Below are 21,468 nucleotides of genomic sequence, written 5' to 3' on the forward strand. Positions count from 1 at the left end.
GAAACAAGCTTGCTTCCATTTCTTGCCAAATACAAGAGATCTAAGTGCATACAGCAGAATGCGAGTCTTTTCTGAACCTGGTGGCAAGTGAGTGTTTATGTATTAAAATGGTTCTCACATCTTCCCCTTCAGCAGCAGCATCGCTTTGGAAACTTCTCTTGAGGGCAAATTCTCAGGACTCATCCCAAACTCACTGAAAGGCAGGTAGAGATGAAAGTTTTCACTAGGCTTTCAGATCACACTGAAACTGGATAGTCATGGCGGTGACATGTTCTCAGCACTGTATACTGTTTTAAAGTGTCACATCGGTGACAAGGAAACCTTGATTTCAGTGTTGGTAGAAGGTAGCCCTGGGGAGAATTCTAACTGGCCTGGCTTCAGGAAAGAGCCTGGGGTGTCCTGCAGAATGAATTTTTTTTCTGAATCTAAAGTGTTTCAACTGTATAAAATAGAGGTTTTAAATGTGCAGAATAAAAAAGTTCCAGCAGTCATGAGCACAAACTCTTTAGAGTTGGCCTAAATTAACCCAGATGTTTTTCTCAGTTTTTGGAGGTTTTCTTGTGTTGCTCTTCTCTGTTTCTTCTCTTGTCCTAGCAAGTTCCTAAAGCTCCTGGAGCTTAAGTGAGCTGATCTAAAGCTCCCCGCCAAGACATTAGTACTAATGGCCAAGCTGGAGAGTCTGCATTAAGATCACGTGCTTGACACTAGAGGCATCATCAGCTTGCTCAAGATCCCTGAGCGTGGGGCTCAGACCGTGGATGCCAAGACAGAAAACGCAGGAGCCTGAACTCTAACTCCAAACTGCTTTTGAATTTAGTCCAAATAGCCTATGCAGACAACATGCTGTGTTTTATGGAAACTGCTCAAAGTAAGTGCTATTGCTTGCTAAAGATTTATGTAGCTACCATTTGCAATCCTACCATTTGCAAAACTACAGAAATAAAATCATATTTCTTCTCAGAGATTTCCCAATCCCCTAAGATCTACTGAACGGGAAGCTAGATCATTATATTTGAATTGTGAGCAAGGTGATCCTTTTAGGGTCTTCCCTTTCGAGCTTCAGCGAAACAGCCCAGGAAACATGACATATGAAGTTAGAGAAGCCAGAGAAAGTGAAACCCTCTCATAATGAGAGTTCTGATTTTATAGAAATAGAAACAGAAACTGTTCTGAACACAAACTTCTTGTTAGTAGATGGTGTAGGTAGAATGATGCTCCAGGAAAGGTGGCCACACCCAGATCTCCAGATTCTAAGATAGGCAATGTGGAAAGAGGGGTGAAGGTTGTCAATAAACAGGTTTAAATGAGATATTAACATGGACTATGCAAATAGGCCCATATTAGTCACAAGAACTCTGAAAACGGCAAATGCTAGGGTGGAGTCGGAAGTGTGAGCCAGCTAGCAGAAGGACTGCCTGAGGTTGCTGGCTTTGCAGATATGCTGGCCATTGGCCAGTTAAGACAGGAAGCTTCTAGAAGCCATGGAAATTAGTAAATGGAGTAGCCTCAGAAGGAAGGCAGACACCTCAAACTAAAATGAGGTCTTTTTCAGGTTTCTAGCCTCCAGAGATATATGGTAATGGTTTTCTGTTACTTCAAGCTAGCAAGTTTTTGGCAATTGGCTATAACAGCAACAAGACATTAGTGCGATGCTAACACACTGCCTAGGAGAGAGGGCGGCAATGAGGGTATCTAATAGATTTCCTAAGACTTTCTTTGGGGCCCCCACCTCCACCCCTTGCTGCTGAGATGGTGGTCTTGATGTCGTGTTGGTCACGATCCTTTCAATGTCATCATGAAGAATTCAAAAGAGAATTCTGGCCTTGGAAGTATAGTCTAAACTTGGACTTCTTCATCTGTGAATGAGGTAATCACCTGGACTCCTCCAGAGACACCACGTCTGTCTCTAAGAAGTACCCAATGGAGTGAGAAGCATGTGCGGGTTTTGTCCTGGCTTCTGGCACAGAGTTCCCAAACTACGGAATTTCTGACTCAAATGTCCACGTCTCCATGTTTTAAAGACCTATATTTTATATAATAGAAAACACCTCTTAGCTTGATTTGAGATTTCTCAAACTCAGATATTAAGTGACAACCAAAGAGAACCTATGTGGTATGCTTATGAGTGTTCACTATGAAATTGAGACACTTTCGTTATAATGTCGGAGAAAGTGGGACCAAGGAAGCTGCCATCACCTAACTACTTTTAGAGTGTCTGTCGCTGTTGTTTTGTGGTTTGTGTTTGTAGTTTCCAGTGGGGCCCTGCCATAAGTCAGCAGCTCAGGGTGGCTTCAAACCCCAAGTCCACTACCATGGTCTGCCTGGTTTTCTAATATGAAATGCCTGAAGGGTTAACATTGCTAAAAGTAGGAGAGGATGAGGGTGTGATCAAATGAAGCTTGCTAGGACTGCCAAGAGCCAGGTAACTTCTCACTGCGTCTCATTGCCGGCACTAGCTCTGCTTCTGCAAATTTCTCGGAGTTCCAGGGGGCCACAATTATTGTAGGATGACTAAGTGAATGAATGGGCAAACATGGTGGTTGTGTTTATGGACTCCAGCCCCACAGCCCAGGAGCTAGCTGTAGCCCATCACCATGCCCCTGATGGAATGCCTTCACCTAAGCTCTTCCTGCCTTGGAGAGCAAATAAAGTCGTCTTTGCGGGGGGAGGGGGCAAGGGGGGAGGAATTAAAGGGGGTGAGGGAGGGGATGGGGTGAGGAGGAATTAAAAGATGTTTTGATTCAGAGAGATTGCTCAGCAGGTAAAGGTGTTCGCAACCAAGCCTGATGGGCTGAGTTAGATCCTTGAGATCCACACGGTGAAAATAAAATACTGATTCAGCAAGTTGTCCTTTGATCTCCACCTGTGTGCTATGGTACCAGTGAACCCACACACATGCACACAAATGCACAGAAAATAAACAAACAAACAAACAAACAAACAAATAAATAAATGTTGTAAAATATGCTGCCTTAACAAATAGCAATCTTCACTAATGATACTAGAAAGTACATTTAATATATAATATCGCATATATTGCTTCAGAAGCAAAACTTTAAAATAGATGACATGACAAATATAATTTTCATTCTCATGAATCAAACATCTAAAATCCACGGACATTTCTAAAGAATAGTAAAGATGGGGAGAAGTAAACCAAATGAAAGTGATCAGAGTTAACAACATGAAAACATGACCCAAAGATCCAATGAGAGAAATCTCTCTTTTCTCACTAATTCATTTCTGCTTCATCTGTTTGTGCAGCTATCCATATTCTGGTATTGACTCATGTGTCATGAATTTTTCTGAGTGGCATTTTGTTCAAGTGACTTGGGATTGGATCTCTAAATATGATGAAAACAAGAATGGACTCTATAACCTCCTCTCATTTTATTCTCCCCACCACGTGGAACTAATATGATATTTGAGCCTGACCTTGGTGGAGCATTAGCAATAATAAGGAGAAAACAGGGAAATGGCTTCAGATGTTAACTATTAGAGTACTCTTTTTCATCTAAGACCTTTTAAAAACAGAACCTATGCAGGCTGGGCTGGACCGAAGCTCACCAGTTGCTAAGTGTTGAGGCCCTGGGTTCAATTACTATCACTTAAAAATGATAATAAACAAGGCTGGAGATGTGGCTCAGCTTCAGTTGACAGAGTGTTTTCCTGGTGTGCACAAAGCCCCGGGGTTCATCCCCCAAACCACACAGAACTTGATGTGGTCTTGTGCCTTGTAAACATGTACTCTCCCTCCTTGGGGGATAGATGGATAAGGATCAGGTGCTTTAAGATCCTTCCCTGGTACATAACAAGTTCAAGGCTAGCCCTGGATTCATGGAACTCTATTACCCATCCACCCCCACCCCACAAGTTATTCACAGAATGTCTCTTTGAACAGTTAAGCTCACTTGATTATCTTACCCAGGTAGAATACAATATTTATTTTTTTTTTAGAATACAATATCTTAATTAGTTCTTTTTCCCCCCCATCCTGAAAGTTACGGCCAAGTTTGAAATTATATGCTTCCTACTTTCCATTTTCCATGATGCTGGACTATGACCCAGGAAATAAACATGGGTGAGTCTGTTTATTTCCTAAAACCATGAGAAAAATGTGAACTGCTTGCAGAGTCACACCCAGGGGACTGGCTCATGCTGAGCTCTCTGACACTGTGAACGTGTCTGCTCACTTTTCTCAGGCGTCTGCTTCTTCCGGGATGGCTTGGGAAGTCAGTGGTCTGCTAAGAACAAGCGTCCTGTCCAAAATCAACAGGACAGGGAAAGGACTAGGCCCACTGGACCACACCAGTGTCCTGCCGCGGGGTCTGAGACAGTGCACTTTACCTCAGCTGTGACCTCCTCACCAGAAACTGAGTTTAGTATTTTAAATATCATTAACTAAATGGCTCCCAACCTAATGAAACACACACACACACACACACACACACACTTTCTCGTACTCCTCAAAATGCCTTTGTTTACAGCTGTGACCTCAGTTCTCCTAGAGAGCTTGGTTAAGCTTTAGAGGCAAGTTTATGAGTAACGTTGCAGACCCTTGGGGGTTTGGGCCAGTCGGTATTGCGGGAAGAGGGATTTGGCACAGACCTACAGGAGCGGGCAGCTCTGCTGGGCGGGAGGAAAGCAGTGGGGAGGGGACTCCTCAGGGAAACCTGACAGGCCTGTAGGGTCTTGCACGTGCAGGAACACAGAAGGCCCAGGGTGGACCTGGAGATCAGCAGCTCCAACTGCCAGGAGGCAGAGTTCCACGGCCACCTTCCAATCTCATCTCATCGCTCCTCTATTCTTGATCAGGTAGCCCCTGCCAGGCTCGTCCATAGGAAATTTCAGAGCCTAAAGGTGGGATTAAGATTGAACATGCTTAGCATCCTTTCGAGTGGCAATTATCCTAGGACTTGATTTAGGGATCATTTATTAGTTGGCTTCCTGTAGTAACAGCTGGAAATGCTAAGGTCCCCACCATAGCTTTTGTTTGTTTATTTATTTGTTTATTTGTTATTTATTTATGCAAGGTTTGTATGTCCCAGGCTAGCCTCAGACTTTGTATGTAACTGAGAATGACCTTGAACCTCCTGCCTCTACCTTCCAAATACTGGGATGTAGGCATGTATCTCTATGCCCGGTTCATGAGTTCATGAGTTCAGGACTTGAACTCAGAACTTCATTTGTGCTAGCTAGGTAAGCCCTCTATTGACTGGACACATCTTCAGTCCCCAAGTTACTGTTTTAATAGCCTTAAAAAATTCAATAAAATGAAAGCCAAGAGGTCTAGCAGATACTATGGGGGTATGAAAATTATTTGGGCCTGAAGACATTTGAAAATGGCTTTTCCTCTGAACGCCTTCATCTGACAAAACTCACCTGTCAGAGACCCTTTCCTGAGGGAATTTAATCAGGAAGATTTATTCTTATCAGCAATGACCTAAATAGACATTGTCACAGAGCTATCCTGTCTCCCATCCATTCTTCCGAGGGCCCGTTTATCTCTCTTAGAAGTCATCTGTCTTCCCCTAAGTGTTTTCTACCATTTTTTTTACTCTCTTATTAAAATGGTATGTGAGCCCCAAATTCTACCACCTCCTAAGTTCCCTCTGTGAATTCTCATTTATTTCATAATTAAATTTTTTTCTATCTTCTTGCTAACTTTTATTTCATTTGTTTTATTTGCTGGATCCCAATCAATAAACCTAAGAGGGTAGAGAAAAAAAAACTGCTCCTCTTGAGTGTTTGTAATCCCCCCTACCCCCCCATACACCCTCAAGACAGATACATTTGTCTCCTGCTCTTTCTTCTCCACAGACCCTGCCCTATCTCCTTATTCGTGCCAACAGCTCCTGTGTTCTTGTCAACCTCCACTTAGGAAAAAGCCAGGTGCAGATGACAGGTGTGTGGAAACACCACAGGTCTTCCTCAATCGCTTCTCCGCTTTGATTTTTTGAGAAAGGCGCTCTCCTGAAACCTGAGCTCAACTGATTAGGATACAATGGCTGGCCACTTGAGCTCCAGACCTTCCTATCTCCCCATTGCTGGGATTAAGAGCGTGGACCTCCACACTGTAGTTTTCATGTAGGTTCTGGAGATTAGCTCAAGTCTTCATGTTTGTGTAGCAAGCACTTTATCAACTGAACCACTGACCCAGTCCCCTATAATTTAAGCTCCTTGTAATTTAAGGTTTAGCACTGGGTTCTCTCCTTTTTTCATGGGCCAGCAAATGCTGACAATGAGAATGGCTGACACTTTTATGAGTGTCTAACTTACCGTGTTAGGCATTGTTCCTGGTGCCATAGGTTAAAAGTTAAATAACTGTTAAAAGGCTCTGTAGCCTGAGTAGCTGGGAAAGTTCAAGGCAGGCAGCCTGGGGGCAGAGCTCACGTCCTTAATACCCATGCCTTTCTGTACCTTCTCTTCCCTTCAGGGCGTAAGTCTTAGCCATGCTAAACATGCAAGTTTTGCAAGCCATGATTTACTGGTGAAAATATGCCCAACTAGAAACATTCAAATTTAAAAACAACATTTTTTTTTTGCAACGAAAATATTAAAATAAACTTATCAGTATATAAAGTAGGAATCTGGTTGCAAGTTTCAGTTTCTGGCCCGCAGTCAAAACATCTGAATAAATACAGAGTCGAGAGCTTCCTACACCATTCCTCTCCAGAGACCTAAAACCAAAGAACGGATGTGTGATCTGACATTTCAAACTCTTCACTGTTCAAACTGAACTGAAATCCCGCAAACTCCCATGTCCTCAGAGTGAGCTGTCTTTTTGGTATTCCTATTGCATTAAACTAATTTGACTTATTTTTTTCCCTTTCTTTTTCAAACCAAATTTCTTCTTTAGCCTATTTCAAACCATTTCCTCTCTAAACTGAAATAGACTAAGACAGATTTCAGGTCTTCACAGCTAAGCCAACTTTTTTACCTGTACTGCTTCCACTTTCTGTCTTTTTCTAAAGTATGATTTTTCCTATTGGTGTAAGTCAATCACTTAGTCCTCTCCTCTGTTTTGAAGCTTCAGTTATTCCTCTGCTAAGAAACTATTTTCTGGTAGCAATAAAGCCTTAAAAAGCATCTAAAAATTACTAAAGAGAGGATTTGAGCAGTCTATTAGAAGTGGATGAAGGCTGTCTTGTCTCCATGGCTGAGCTCGCCTCTTCCTCTTTTCCACACCTCCCTCTCTCTCTCTCTTCATGCCATGGCCACACTGAATGCTGTCTCCTCAACAGCTAGGAATCTTATTCATAGTCTCAACCTATCCCAGCCAGGGACACATGACTTCCCAGGTTCAGGGGTCACCAGCACCTGAAACAGCAGTGGTTCCATAACTTGAAAATCATGTCAACCCAGCTATCCGTTATTTCTACCCAGCCTTCAAGAGGAAACCCATGACTAGCTATTCTGTCTGTCAGTCTCTCTCCTCTTCCTTACCTTTCCCCCTCCACTTTCTTTCTATTTCTTTATGCCCCTACCCATTCTTTTTTCATTTTCTTGCTATGTAGGCCTGAATCTTCTGGGACTCACTACATAGACCAGGCTATTCTCAACCTCACAACAATCTTGTCTCTTCCCGTTGAGTGCTGGGACTATAAATGTGCACCACAGTGCCCAGTTTCTGTGTTGCTTTAGGATGGGTTCCTTTTTGCTTCCCTGAGGTAGAAGCGTATAGAGGTGAATACTTCCAGGTTTTTCTCTGTCTTTTAAATATCCATTGTGATTCGAGGCCCATAGCCTCATTAGTTGGTCCTGGCTTCCCTGGGCCAGCATGTCAACAGGGAGTGTCCCTAAGCTCCACACACTACCCTTTCTCCTTCTCTACATCTTTCCCTATTCTGTCTGCTCTCCTCCTTCTGCTTTCTTTCCATCTTCCATTCCCCTCTTCCTTCTCCCTTTTCTCCTTGGCTTCACTTAGGGGCATAAACTCCTTTATATCCAATTTCCCTTTCTTTCTTTCTTTCTTTCTTTCTTTCTTTCTTTCTTTCTTTCTTCCTTCCTTTCTTTCTTTCTTTCTTTTTCTTTCAGGATTATTTTTATTTTTGAAAGCGCTAGGGACCAAATTCAGGGTCTTATACATGCTAGGCTAGCATTTTGCCAAGTCATACAACTGAAACAGATCCTGACGGTGACAAAGAACAAGATCTCAATATTTCTTATTTCTTTTTCTAGCATTAAGCATCTTTGAATTATGGTAGCATTATGCAAGATATTAGACATATAATAGATTCCTCTTAAAGTTAATATTTCCTTACTCTGTTGAAGACAAGAAGATTTAGGCAGACAATCTTGTTCCTCTGCAGCCATACGACAGTGTTATTTCAGGAAGGAAGGCAAAGGAGGCACATTATCTGCTACCCAGCACATTTGCCATGCTGTCCTGGCTTAAGCCCTTTCTGCCTCTAAACTTTTTACTCTACCTCCCAGAGAGCTGTCATCCCCAGACTTCACATTCTACATATACAGCAGTTATTCTATGCTGCCCTTGCAGCACTGTCCTTGTCCATTTCTTTGAGAGCTTCCAACTGGTTGGGCCCGATGGAGGTGTGTGACCAGACTGGCGTTAGCTCCCACAGCCTCCTCTAGGCTCCAGCTGTGTGCCTGAATCAGATAGGCTGCCACCATCTAGATGGCCCAGCCTTACCGTACACGTACACACACTGGCCCAGTGACTGGCACTTGAGAACAAACTGGACTCTTCTGTGGAGGTTGGCCAAGATGGAGACCTCCCAGTCATGTCGACCATGCTGAGTTCTAGCTGCTCGACTCCTGATATCCTCCACTCCTCTGACGGAATCTAGCCCAGTATTCACTCCTTCCTCATGGTGATCACCCCTCACTCGTTTTCTCCTGAGTCATGCTCCACAGCTGCAACATGCCCAACAGCACCGGGGGTGGATGCAGTAGCACCAGTTGGGGTGCTCCTAACCCTGCACCCTCCCGCTGAACACTGAGCACCTGTAGAGCAAAGTCAGGTAGAAGAGCAGCTGGTGCCAGGCCAGCGGCCAGCCGTGGAGAAGCAGCTGTCCAGCCAGGCTCTGAGGGGAGCCACTAGCCACAGCGGCAGAGCTGCGGGCTGCCTGGCTCCTCCCGAGCCTCTGAAGCTGGGATCCTCATAGTTTAGACCAGGCCCTGCGGCTCCCACGATGGGCACCATGGCCCCAGAGGACGAGCACTGTGGCTATATCCAATATCTATTAAGTCAACATTCAAGATTAGTTTCCACTCTTCAGATGCACGCTTCCTTCGGAGATGGTAATTCTCACTTTAGGCAAAGGTCCCCTCTGGCTTGAGAAGTAAGGATCTCTCTAAGGCAGCTTCACAAACAGCCTGGCACTTGGAGAGCTACTGGACCTCCACGGTATAATGTTAATTTTGTTGCCTCTACACCTAATTCACTAGAACACAGAGCAAAGGAACAATTATGATTTTTCATCCTTGCCAGTAACGCAGTCCCTAGGCCAGCTAGGCTCAGGATCTCCCTGAATTGGGTCATGTAAACTGGTGGCTGGGGCGACCCTCCCTTCTGGCTTACCAGGCAGACCCAGGTTTTGACTCTTGACCTTCCAAACCTATGGTAAAAACCCTTCTTCTCAAAATGGTACGCCACTGGGAACAATAAGAGAGTGTGTGTGTATGTTTGTGTGTGTGTGTGTTTATTTGAGACAAGGTCTATTTTTACCCTAGACTGGCCTTAAACTTGTGATCCTCCCATCTCCACTTTCCTGGGGCCATGAATACAGGCATATGCCACCATACCTGCTTGATTTATAGCTCTCTTCGTTTGCCATTCAGGACCTTTGACAATCCTCCCCTAATTGTAGAACTCCATAACTCTCACACTTCAGCCAAACTCATTTTGCTAGTACTGTGTGTGAGCTCACATCCTTCATCTGCCTAGACAATCCATCAAGTACATGTGAGACCTGTTGATAGTGTGCAGCTAGCTGAGCAGGCTCTCTACCCTGGACAAACAGAAGCCAAATCAGTGATACGGACGCTGTGGCAGAGCGGAGTCCCCCACCTAGGAGATCTCACCTATCCCTCACCTATGTGCTGAGGGTGGAACTAGATGGTGTAAGCCTTCACTTACCACGCAGAGCAGGGCCTCCTCCCTATCCGTTGTGTTTGACAAAACCTCATAGTCTGGGCATTCACAGAGCATGTGATTTTTCCCCAGTTCTGAAGGGCAGAAAGTCCAGCACCAATGTGCCACCTTCTGGTAAGGACCCCTTGCCATGCCTTCAGGTGAAGCTGACCAAAGGGCTCCCACTGAGAAAGAATGAACAGCCACATGGCCTGGGCACCTGTAACAGGCCCCTCCTTTTATACTACTGCATCGACAGAAGGCACATTCAAACCGTAGCAGGGCTCAATCCTATTATTTAACTTGTCAGTGCTTCCGTTTCGCCATATAAAATTGTGATGATAGTGTACCTGCCTTCTCTGGGCTATTTTAAGCTTAAGTGAACCAGCACTTTTAGAAAAGTTAGCCTTGCTAATAAGCACTAAAGGTTAAACATCATCATCTTCATCTTCATAGTTTTTAACTTTAGGACTTGAAAGTTCACGAAGGTAGTTTTTATGTATTATTTTCTAGGAAGGCTTTTGAAGGCTTTTCTGATTCATAATATGAATCTTTCATAATGATCTATCCTCTTATCCATGACATGGTAACTCTAATCATGTGAAAGCAGACATTTTCTCCCACAGAGCACCATTCTTTCAACAGACCTACCACAATTTTACTTACTTTATATTAACAATCTTTCTTCATAAGGCTCAGCTGTGCATAAAAAGTGCTCTAAAAGCAGCAATACTGATTGTTGACGTCAATTCTAAAAAGGTATTTTTGTGTTGCACAGTCATAGATATGTCCTGGATTCTGTAAACAAAAGGAAAGCTATGATTTGGGATGAGAAAATGTACCTGGCAAAAATGTATCATCATAGAACATGCAAGCCGTCTTGCAATACCTTCTCACTGATTATCACATGAAGTAAGAGAAGGATGCCTTTCAAGTGTTTTTTCAGATGATGGCATCAAGCTGCCACAGCAGTGACCATCAGAGTTGGCTTATCTGCTGTTTCCATGCAGCCTGCAGTTTAAGAACGGTTTTTGCATTTTTTAAATGGTTGAGGAGAAAATCAAAATGGAGTAATACTTCATGATGCTACAACTATATGAAATCCAAATTCAAGTTTTCATTGATGGAGTTGTATTGGAAGGTAGCCATGTCCATTCATGTAAATATTGCCCACGGCTGCTCTCACATTACAATGGCATAGCGTAGGAGTTGTCACAGCCCCATGATACGGAAAGTATTTGCTAACTGGCTCTTTGTTTTAAAAAAAGCCTTGCTAAACACTGTTCTGAGAGGTTAAATGATTTCTGTACGTCACACAGCTTATAGGAGAAACTTTCAATCTCAAAGAACAGGCTCACAACTAGCTGTTCCTTCGTTTTATCAGGGGGAAAGCGACATTTTCACACTTCTGAAATCATTTTGGGGACTGCCAAGCTTGGAAGCTTCAATTTCGGTTATGAAAAGCTTCAATTACAGATGCATGAGAAGTAGCCTGCCTGCAGATGTAGCCTCTTGGGTGCAGCTGCCAGGAGCGTCTCTCTCGTCACTAATCAGACAGTGCCACGCTTCTGCCCCAAGCCGCCCTCAAAGCTGAAGTGGATCACCTGCAGGAAACTCATTCCTCCCAATGGCACACACGAGATTTGCTGCTAACTCACACCCTCCATAACAGCCGTCCCTCTCCATTCTAAGGACAATCAGAATAACACAACCTCAGGAGAAAGAAAGATTCCCTTACATGATGCCTTGAAAGTAGCTTCCTAACATCCCTTTGATGGTTAGTAACAACACCTTCTCTGCATACTCCACATACGAAGAATGCTTTCAAAACTCAGATACTATGTGTTCTGCACGACAAGTGTCCCTGCACTGTGAGCTCACAGGGATCTGGAAGACAACCATCTGTTCTCAATAGGGAGTGGCTTGTCTGGAGGACTTAAACAGGAGCTAGATGGCCAGTTTGGGCAGTTTCCCAAATATTACTTTGTTGGCTGATGGTGGCCATTTTTTTTAATGAATCCTCAGAAAATTAAACATGTCTTATCCAGACATAAATATATTCACACATGCAAAAATCTATATCGTTCTTGAAGCCCTTTAAATTTTAGAGTAAGTGTTGGTGCTGAGAGCCAAGAACTGAATGAGCAATTTCTATCTAGAAATACAGTATTTTAATATATTCTCCAATATTGCATAGAGTATGAAGACCAATTTCCTATTACCCATTAGGATGCCATGTGCTACGATGGCTCACGTGACTAACAAATGCGTCAAGGAGAAGGGTAAACCCCACATATACTACAGTAAGAAAACCTCTGAGAAAGACAGCTGTCAGGGGGTTCACTTCATTTCTATTGTCACTGTTACTAATAAAAGGACTACGGGGACTGTATTGGGCTTGACTCTCCATTAGGCTGTCAGGGTCACCTCTAACAAGGAGGTAATTAATACAGACTAGAAGAGTGTAGGCAGAAGGGCTCTATTTGCCTTAGTTAAAATTTTCACTAGGCAGAGAATCGTGTCCACTGGAGTCTCTAGGAGCAGTTTGTAGGGTTTAGCTTTTATTTCAAGGTTTTAATATTGAAATTATTTAAGATTTCTAAAAAATTGCTAATGTATCCATAAACCCTTCACCCAGATTCTACAAAGTTAACTTTTCTTATTGCTTCATTGTTCTTTGTAGACAGATACGTAGATGGATGTAAGCGTGTTTTTGTTAGCACTTGAGAGTCAGAGGTGGAATGCTGAGTTCTCATTCAATACCTCAGTGCTGACTGCCAAAAACCAAGGTTGCTCACCAGCATAACCACAACACATTTATCAAAACAAGGAAATTAAGTCAGCGCTAAAGGTCTCATTCAGATTTCACAGATGGTCTGGGAATGTGGCTCACCGACAGAGCACTTGATTAGCATGTGTGAAGCCTGGGATTCTACCATCAGAACAACAACAAAAAGGATTAATAATTGCTAATTGTCTGGGGAAGTGTTTCGGAATACGAGATTCCATGTAGGGCCACAAATTCCATTGAGTTTCCATTTCTTTTTAGTCTGCTTTAGTTTGAAATCTGCAACCTGATGGCCTTTGAAAATTTAGAAGAGTCCAGGCCATTTATCTTGTAGAACGGATCTCTATTTGTAGTTTCTGCTATTTCGTCATCATTAATTCACACTGAGGATTCCTAATGCTGTTTGACCCATCTGAAGTGCCTCATATCAGGGGGGACATGACACCTCTCTGTTAGACTACAATGATCATGACCTTGAACTTTAAGTTAGGGCAGTAGCTTCCAGGCCTCTCCACTGCGCAGATTTTAGATTTGTCTCTTTGTCATTAATACAAATCTTCTTATGACCTTACATTGTGACTAAGTAATAGTCCCATCCTCATTAAACTTTTAACAAGTAATTTTACCATATGTGGGTAGTTCTTGTACAAAACTGCTACAATCTACACATTCTAGGGACAGACAGAAAAACCGGATTTGGGTGAGCCGTGTACTCTGATGACACTCTCTACCAACAGCAACCCGAAAACTCAGTTTGATTATGTTATACAGCTGACCAAGAAAGCAGGAAGCTAATCTTGGTAGGAGACCTTTTTAAAAAAATCTTTTTAAAATTTATTCATTTATTACAGCTTATTCACTTTGTATCCCAGCTGTAGCCCCCTCCCTCAACCTGTCCCAATCCCACCCTTCCTCCCTCTTCTTCTCCTATAGTGAGTTATCCAAGAAGCAGAAAGACACACATGGTATATACTCACTTATAAGTGGATGTTAGACCTATAATATAGGATAATCATACTAAAATCTATACACCTAAAGAAGCTAATCAAGAAGGAGGATCCTGGGTAAGATGACCAATCTTTATTCAGAAAGGCAAACGGGATGGACATTGGAACAGGGAGAAAACAGGCAACAGGACAGGAGTCTACCACAGAGGGCCTTTGAAAGACTCCACCTAGCAGTGTATCAAAACATATGCTGAAACTCATAACCAAACTTTGGGCAGAGTGCAGGGAATCATATGAAAGAAGGGGGAGGTAGAAAGACCTGGAAGGAACAGGAGCTCCGCAAAGAAAGCAACAGGAGCAAGAAATCTGGGCCAGGGGTCTTTTCTGAGACTGATACTCCAACCAAAGTCCATGCATGGAGATAACTTAGAACCCCTGCACAGATGAAGCCCATGGCAGTTCAGTCTCCAAGTGTGTTTCCTAGTAAGGGGAACAGGAACTGTCTCTGACATGAACTCATGGGCTGGCTCTTTGATCACTTCCCCCTGAGGGGAACACAGCCTTGCCAGTCCACAGAGGAAGACAATGTAGCCAGTCCTGATGAGACCTGATAGGCTAGGGTCAGATGAAAGGGAGGAGGACCTCCCCTATCACTGGAGGGGGTTGGGGAGAGGGGAGGGTAGGAGACCTTTGAAGGGGAGAAATATCAGGCTGTAAATACCCTAGAGGAGGAAGCAACAGTCAGCATTTTTCTCATGGACCGGCAGAAGCCTTGCCATTTCCCCGAGCCTGACCTGAGGAAGGTGTTGCCATTTCCATGGTCCTGAGGCACTGGGGTCCTTGACACGGCTGTGTTCATGTCAACAACACATACTCACTCGGAACTTCATCGTTCCCCACACCAAACAATTATGATGATAATTTCTAATTGCATCATCTCATTCATGATCAAAACTTTTTTCCTTCTTGTTTACACACACACACACACACACACACACACACAATAATATACTCCTGAATAATTATTTTATTCAGTGCATTTTTAAACCAGAATTCTCATGTTTTATTCTGATGCACAAATAGAGTGAGTTTCATTGTGAATTTTTAAGAGACCAGAAAGAAATCTGAACTGTCTTGTGGTGCAAGTCTGGTGATAAATGGCACTTTACCAGCACAAGAAGTAGGTGCTGGTAAAGTATCAGAGATGAGGAGACACTAGGGACAAGAAGGCCCAAAGTGATGATAGTGCCTCCAGGAGAGGGAAGCTGTAGCATTGGAACAATGTATAAAGGCATAGGAAGAAGAGGTTGGGCCAGAGTAACTGCAGATCATGGTGTTGAAGGAAGGATGGAAAAATACAGAGACAGAGGACAGAAGACAGTGAAGGCAAAGAGTCTAGCAGTATACTGTGGAGCTCAATGCAGAAGTGTCAGCACTTTAAATAGAGACGTTGAACTCAGAAAAGAAATACAGGGGAGGGGAGGAGGGAGGGACTTATGGGGGATACAAAGTGAATAAAGTGTAATTAACAAAAATAAAAAATTAAAAACAAAGAAATACAGCAAATAACTTGACCTGGGGCTTGTCGAAGAATGAAGTTTTGGAAGTGAGCAAGCGCCTTCAGCAGGGGTAGAGAGCCAAATTGAAGAGAGCAGCATCACCTCATCTCCCCTTACCTGCGGATAGGCTTCAGCCCACGGTGCTTTATATACATTGTTCTCTGCTGTCGAGCTCCTCTTCAGCCTCTTTGTCTTAAAGCAGCAAAATTAAGAAAGATGAACTGGACAGTGGTGGTGCCTCCTTTGATCCCAGCATCTGGGAGTCAGAGTCAGGTGGATCTCTCTGAGTTTGAGGCCAGCCTGGTCTACAAAGCAAATCCAGGACAGCCAGGGCTACACAGAGAAACCCTGTCTCGGAAAAAAAAAAAAAAGAAAAATGAGAAGGTTCTATGGAGAGTTCCACCGCATTTCCCTTCCCCTAAGCACGCAGTCTCCCTCATTACCAACACCTCCTATCTGAAAACACTTGATCACACTGAGACTGGTTTAACTAAACGCAAGGAGCTCTAGTCCTTCAGACACAGCCTCCCGCCTTTCCCTGTGTGACCCGAATTTATGTGACCTTCTTCTGGCCCTGTAGGTTTCTGCATGTTCAAACAGATTAAATTTGGATAATTGCCGAAATCAAGAAACTTATCCCCACTCCCCAGCTAATCTTACCTTTTGTTTACTGTACCAGACCTGACATGCCATTTAACAAGCAGCCTTAGAATACCAGAACCAATCTACATAGTAAAGAGTTATATAGCTGATTTTCTTTGGGTCCAGCTTCATCTTGGAGTCCTTTGTGAGTTCCAACTATGAATCAATGCAGGTGTTTCAAGTCCATCAGTGAATTAATGTCAAGACATACAGATCCAAAATTTCTAATATTGCTTGCCAAGTCCTTGCACAAGCCTCAGGATTGGCGTGTCTTCAAGGGGATAGAGAAAAGACAGACATATAGAAAAGCTGAGATTGGGTGGTCTCGGTTCTCTGATGGAGAAGCCACAGCAGGTTGGAAGCTTAATGTGTATCAAGAAGGCAGGCTTAGCTAATCTGGGAAGGGAGACTCTCTATAAGGGACTAGGCTCCAAGCTGTAAACCTCTCGGGGGAGAGAGCCACAGCGGACTTTTCTGCATACCTATGAATATCTGCACTCAGAGTAGAGGAGGCTTTGCCCTCCTCCCGCCCTCCCCACCCACCTCCTAGCCTCAAGGTGGTTGGGGGATGGTGAGAAGGCTTTTCCAGTTTCCCATGTGTCTGAGGTTTTGGTCATGTCAACAGCACACATCCGCTTAAGACGTCATCTACTCAGGGCTTCCTCTGTTACAGTTTCTAGCATTTCACAGCATAACTTTAAGGGACCATTTTGCTAATACAGCCTCCGTCTCTTAATTTTGCTGAATTGCAAACACTTCTCTACAAGCCAAGTATAGTGGTGCATATAATTCTTTAATCTCAGCACTCAGTAGGGAGAGGCAGGCAGATCTGTGAATTTAAAGCCAGTCAGATCTACATAGGGAGTGCCAAGCTAGCCAAGCCCATACAGTGAGATGCTGTTTCAAAACACACATGCATACACACAACAACAACAACAAAAACCTCAGTTACTCTCCAGTGAAGGAATGGGTAGCAGGCAGTAAGGACTTAAAGAGAAGAGAAAAGAAAATGCTATCCTATCACATTGTTGAGGTCTGGCATTTCTCATGTGTTCTGCATTTACTTGTTATGCTGGTCTGCTGTTGATTTTTTTCCTGTAATTTCATAATCACTAGATACAACCTAGGGTGGGGCATGCCCAGTGCCCGAGAGACCTTCGCAAGGCTGACTTTCTGTGCTGCAGTCTTGCAATCCTGTTTGGTCAGCAGTACCATTCCAAGGTGATAGGTGCATGCCCAAGTCCTCACGTGCCTCCATGTGACTGCGTCTGGCTCTTGGTGGAACACAGTGACCCCGAAAGGGGAGGTCCATGAGAAGCAGAAACAACTCATTGCAGGAAACTAACGTCACAGAAATGCTTCACACTGTGAGAGGATGCAGCATGAGCACTTGTGGTATACCCAATGCACGCAGCATGAGAACAGCCATTAAAAACACTAGAGGAAAAAGTATGTCTGTGAAAATGACAACAACAACAACAACAACAACACAGAAAGCTCAAATCCTTTATGTGCAGAAAATAACTTCCAGAGGAAAGACCCTGAGACTAAGAAAAGAAACCCACAGTGCAGTTCAGACTTCAGGTTCCAAAATAAGATTTCTGCAGGCCTCGTTCCACTTATGATATCCACAAATGCTCTCTCAGTATAGCCAGCGGTCCCTTCTCTTCCAGTTCCCACCAACTAGGGAGACAGGGAAGATAAGCAAGGCTGTCATGTTCATGCCCCAATCGGTGAATTACATAAAACTGAGTGCAGAAGATGAATAATCCAGATTCATCCTTGGTCTAAGATATGTATTTATTTCTAATGCCTTAACACAGCTCAAAGTAACTTGTGACTTACTGTGCATGTGTGTAATTAACCACAAATACCAAATTATCATATTGCTTTGAAATATAAACCTATTCAAGGCATGGCTGTTTAGAATGAAGCAGAGTGAAAATAAAATAATAAACCCCTGCAGTGATGCCAAATAGGTCATTTGATATAGTGTTATAATACTGTTAGGGAGTTAGAAACCCATATTTTACAGATAGGTTTACCTGACAGGTTTCAAATTGCTCTTTGATATTGAAAGAATAACCCTTCTTTAGTGGGTCTACTACTTCTCATGTTGCTTGGATGAAATAGCTCACCAACACAACTTAAGACAGAGAGGTTTATTCTGGCTTACAGTTGGAGGGAATTATTTGTGACAGGGAAGACGTGGAGAAAGCATGGTGGAAGGAGCAGGAGGCCAGTGGGGAGGTGGGGCATGAAATGTTAAAGCTCTCTCTCAACGATCCACTTCTTCCAGTGAGGCCACGCCTCCCACAGATTCACGACATTCTCATAGCACTACCGGATGGAGACCAACTTTGCAAACCCATGAGCACATTTCACATTCTAACCACAGCCATGGTGAGACCAACATGAAGCATATTACACTCTGTTTTACAGCGGTTATCTTGAGACCATAAAGTCCTAGAGGGCAATGACTTGCACATTTTGCTGGTTGCTTGTGTTAGTTTGGTTTCTATTGCTGCAATAAACACCACGAGCAAAAGCAATTTTGAGAGGAAGGGTTTATGCACCTCCTAGATTATAGTCTATCACCTGGAAAGTCAGACTAGGGATTTAAGACAGGAACCTGGAGGCAGAAGCTGAAGTGGAGGCCATGGAGGAACACTGCTTGCCGAGCCGCTTGTCCAGGCATTGGAATAATATATTTTAAAATGCCACACAACAGATCTGGTATGAAGAGACCTACTGTAAAGAAAAAGAGAGAGACACAGAGCATGAGAGAGACAGAGACAGGGAGATAGGGAGAGATGGGGGGCACATCAGACCCAGGGATAGGAAAAGAAAACCTAGGGCCAGTCCTTTATATCTAGTGTGCAGCTTAAGTGCAGATGATGATGTCAGGTTGCTAGGTAACCTGGGAGTGGGCTAGTGCATCAGCTTGTGAACTAACAGGTGTGGCACCAGAAACAGGTGTGAGCCCTCCCACATCAGTCGTTAACTCCATATTATGCCAAGTTGGCAAAAACCGAAACCAAAAAAACAATAGCAACAAACACCTAATCAATAAGTTTCCCAAATGGTTGCAAAAGCAAAGAATTTTTTTTGGTTGTTGTTGTTGTTTGTTTGTTTTGTTTTGTTTAAGCCATTTAGGATACTTTCATCTGGAATTAACAGAAAATTCACTTCATCCTGCCCAAGCAACTCACGGCATGGATTATTTTTATGACAAGTAGCCCAAGCAGGTTAGGGAGTGTTGCCAAGTAGCTCACTGCCGCTATCAAAGTTTGTTCCATCTCTCCGAAATGCTACCCATAGAACGTAAGCTTCGACCAGGAGGACCGCTTCTCCTGTGGCTTAGACACAGGAGACTTCCAGACTTCAAATGCTGGTGTCTGCGTGTGATGAGCGTGTGGCTATTTTTTTCTCATGCATCTCTTTCTAGAGAGCAACGTTTTACAGGAAACTTTTGAATTCTTTCTTTAGGAACAGAACAACATGACCACTGCCAAACAATTGCTGGCAAAACAGTATGGTTAACAAGATCTAATTCTGGAGCTTAGCAGGGTGAGGTGCATAGCTGTCCCAATTAAGTTTCATTTGACTATTGTGTCATGGAGAACTAAACTGATTGAGGCTTAAATAATAAAGAACATTTCCCACAGGAAAATATGTGATCTGTTGTCCACAGATGACTCCGAACAACATCCTATTGAGTTTGTGACTCTGAAGATAACAGAATAACTCTTCTGGACTAGACTTACACAGTTAGTTGTTGGCTCAGCTGCAGGTCATACTCCCTGGAAGAACATGGGTTTCTTTATCTACCTGCACTCCCAAATGGGGAGGGAGATGAGGCCATCTTTAGTTGTGGCTGGGGTTAGTCTGAGAGAAGGGTCCTGAAGAACAAGCAGAAACAAACCTTCCGCTTACCACCTCTCTGCATATTATCTGTCTGAGATTGGAAAGCAGTTCCTGGAGTTTTGATACCCCCTTGAGGGAGGAAGCCCTTATGGAAACAGTCCTACAGGACATATCTGGGGTCTTCCTCTTTGTTGGGATGGCAAGAACGCAAGTCCAAATGCATCATGCTAGCACACATACCAAGGCCTGGGTGATTAAGGTCTTGGCTTTCTTTTCAGTCCTAGCTGCCCTCAGTAGTTCAATTTGACAGGTAAAGAAAATAGGTCTCTCTCTCTCTCTCTCTCTCTCTCTCTCTCTCTCTCTCTCTGTCTCTCTTTTTTTGTCTTTATTTTATGAGCATCAGTGTCTGTAAACTACTTGGGTACAGTATCCCTGAAGTGAAAAGAGGCTTTTGGAACTGGAGTTACAAATGGTTGTGAGCCACTGTGTGGGGGCTGAGATCTGAACTCACATCCTCTAGAAAAGCAGCTTGTGCTCTTACCCACTGAGCCATCACTCCAGCCCTCCAATGGCTCTGTTCTTCAGTAAGCATCCTTATTCTCACCCAGAACTGCTTCTGAAAAGCCCACACACTGTGGATGAGAGCCACATAGCTCCCATAGGCACCACTCTGCCCCATCCTCTTCAAGAGCACGTGTCTTTGAATTCAAAACTCACAGTTTGTCGTGTTTTACATTCATGCTTTTGCTCTTCTCTATGCCCATATGGAACTGACTTGGATTCTAAAGTCCAGCAGAGTGGAGAATGAGGCTGGATGCCTGTCACATTAAACATTCAAGTAAAGAAGCCACTGGGCACATTCATACACTTCATGGTTGAAAAGGATGACCACAAGAAAAGACCCGAAATCTAAAGCATCAAGCCATAACAAACATTTCTATAAACCGGGATTCCTTTGCTTGTGTTTAATACTCAAATAGGTTTAAATTGACACATAATAATTGTACTTACTTATGGTATGGGAATTAAATTTTTTTTAATCTGAGATTCACAAATTTAGGTGGGAAATGACAAGTTTTTTCCAAACTGCATCTGGAACTCAATAATTTTTTTCAATTATTAATGCAGGTGACAAGACAGAAATACATGGGACTTTGTGGTCAGAAAAGATTACTAATGTTTCATAACATCTTAGAATTGCAGAAAATGTAAAATAATGTATTGACTCATCTCTACTTCAGACTTACAGGGTAGTTGGTATATGATTTATGCAACAATTCCTGAGCTAGTGTTTGACTAAATGCAGTACTCCAGACTAGCCAAGATGATACATGGAAACATCACTTCCTCCCAGGGTGTTTCAGTTTTTCCTGTTCCCCTGGCCTGAAAAATCTCTACTCTCTTATCCCTGCTTCTCATCATCCATCACTCAGGTATTTTAAAAGTACCTGCTAAACAAACAAAACATTGAATCTCCCAACTCAGACATCTTTGTGCTCTGGACCATGGCAAACTGATGTAGCTGTGGCCACTCAAATATGTGACACATTAGAGGTAAATTCATGTTCT

At 43.3% G+C, this 21,468-nt stretch overlaps 1 pseudogene; it reads right to left on the minus strand.

Moving 5' to 3' along the window:
* Positions 1-8,483: 8,483 nt before the first annotated feature.
* LOC110559630 (phosphatidylglycerophosphatase and protein-tyrosine phosphatase 1-like) lies at positions 8,484-9,166 on the minus strand (annotated as a pseudogene).
* Positions 9,167-21,468: the final 12,302 nt, after the last annotated feature.

This window comes from Meriones unguiculatus, chromosome 2 (assembly GCF_030254825.1).
Source record: "Meriones unguiculatus strain TT.TT164.6M chromosome 2, Bangor_MerUng_6.1, whole genome shotgun sequence".
In the NCBI taxonomy this organism is placed as follows: Eukaryota; Metazoa; Chordata; class Mammalia; order Rodentia; family Muridae; genus Meriones; species Meriones unguiculatus.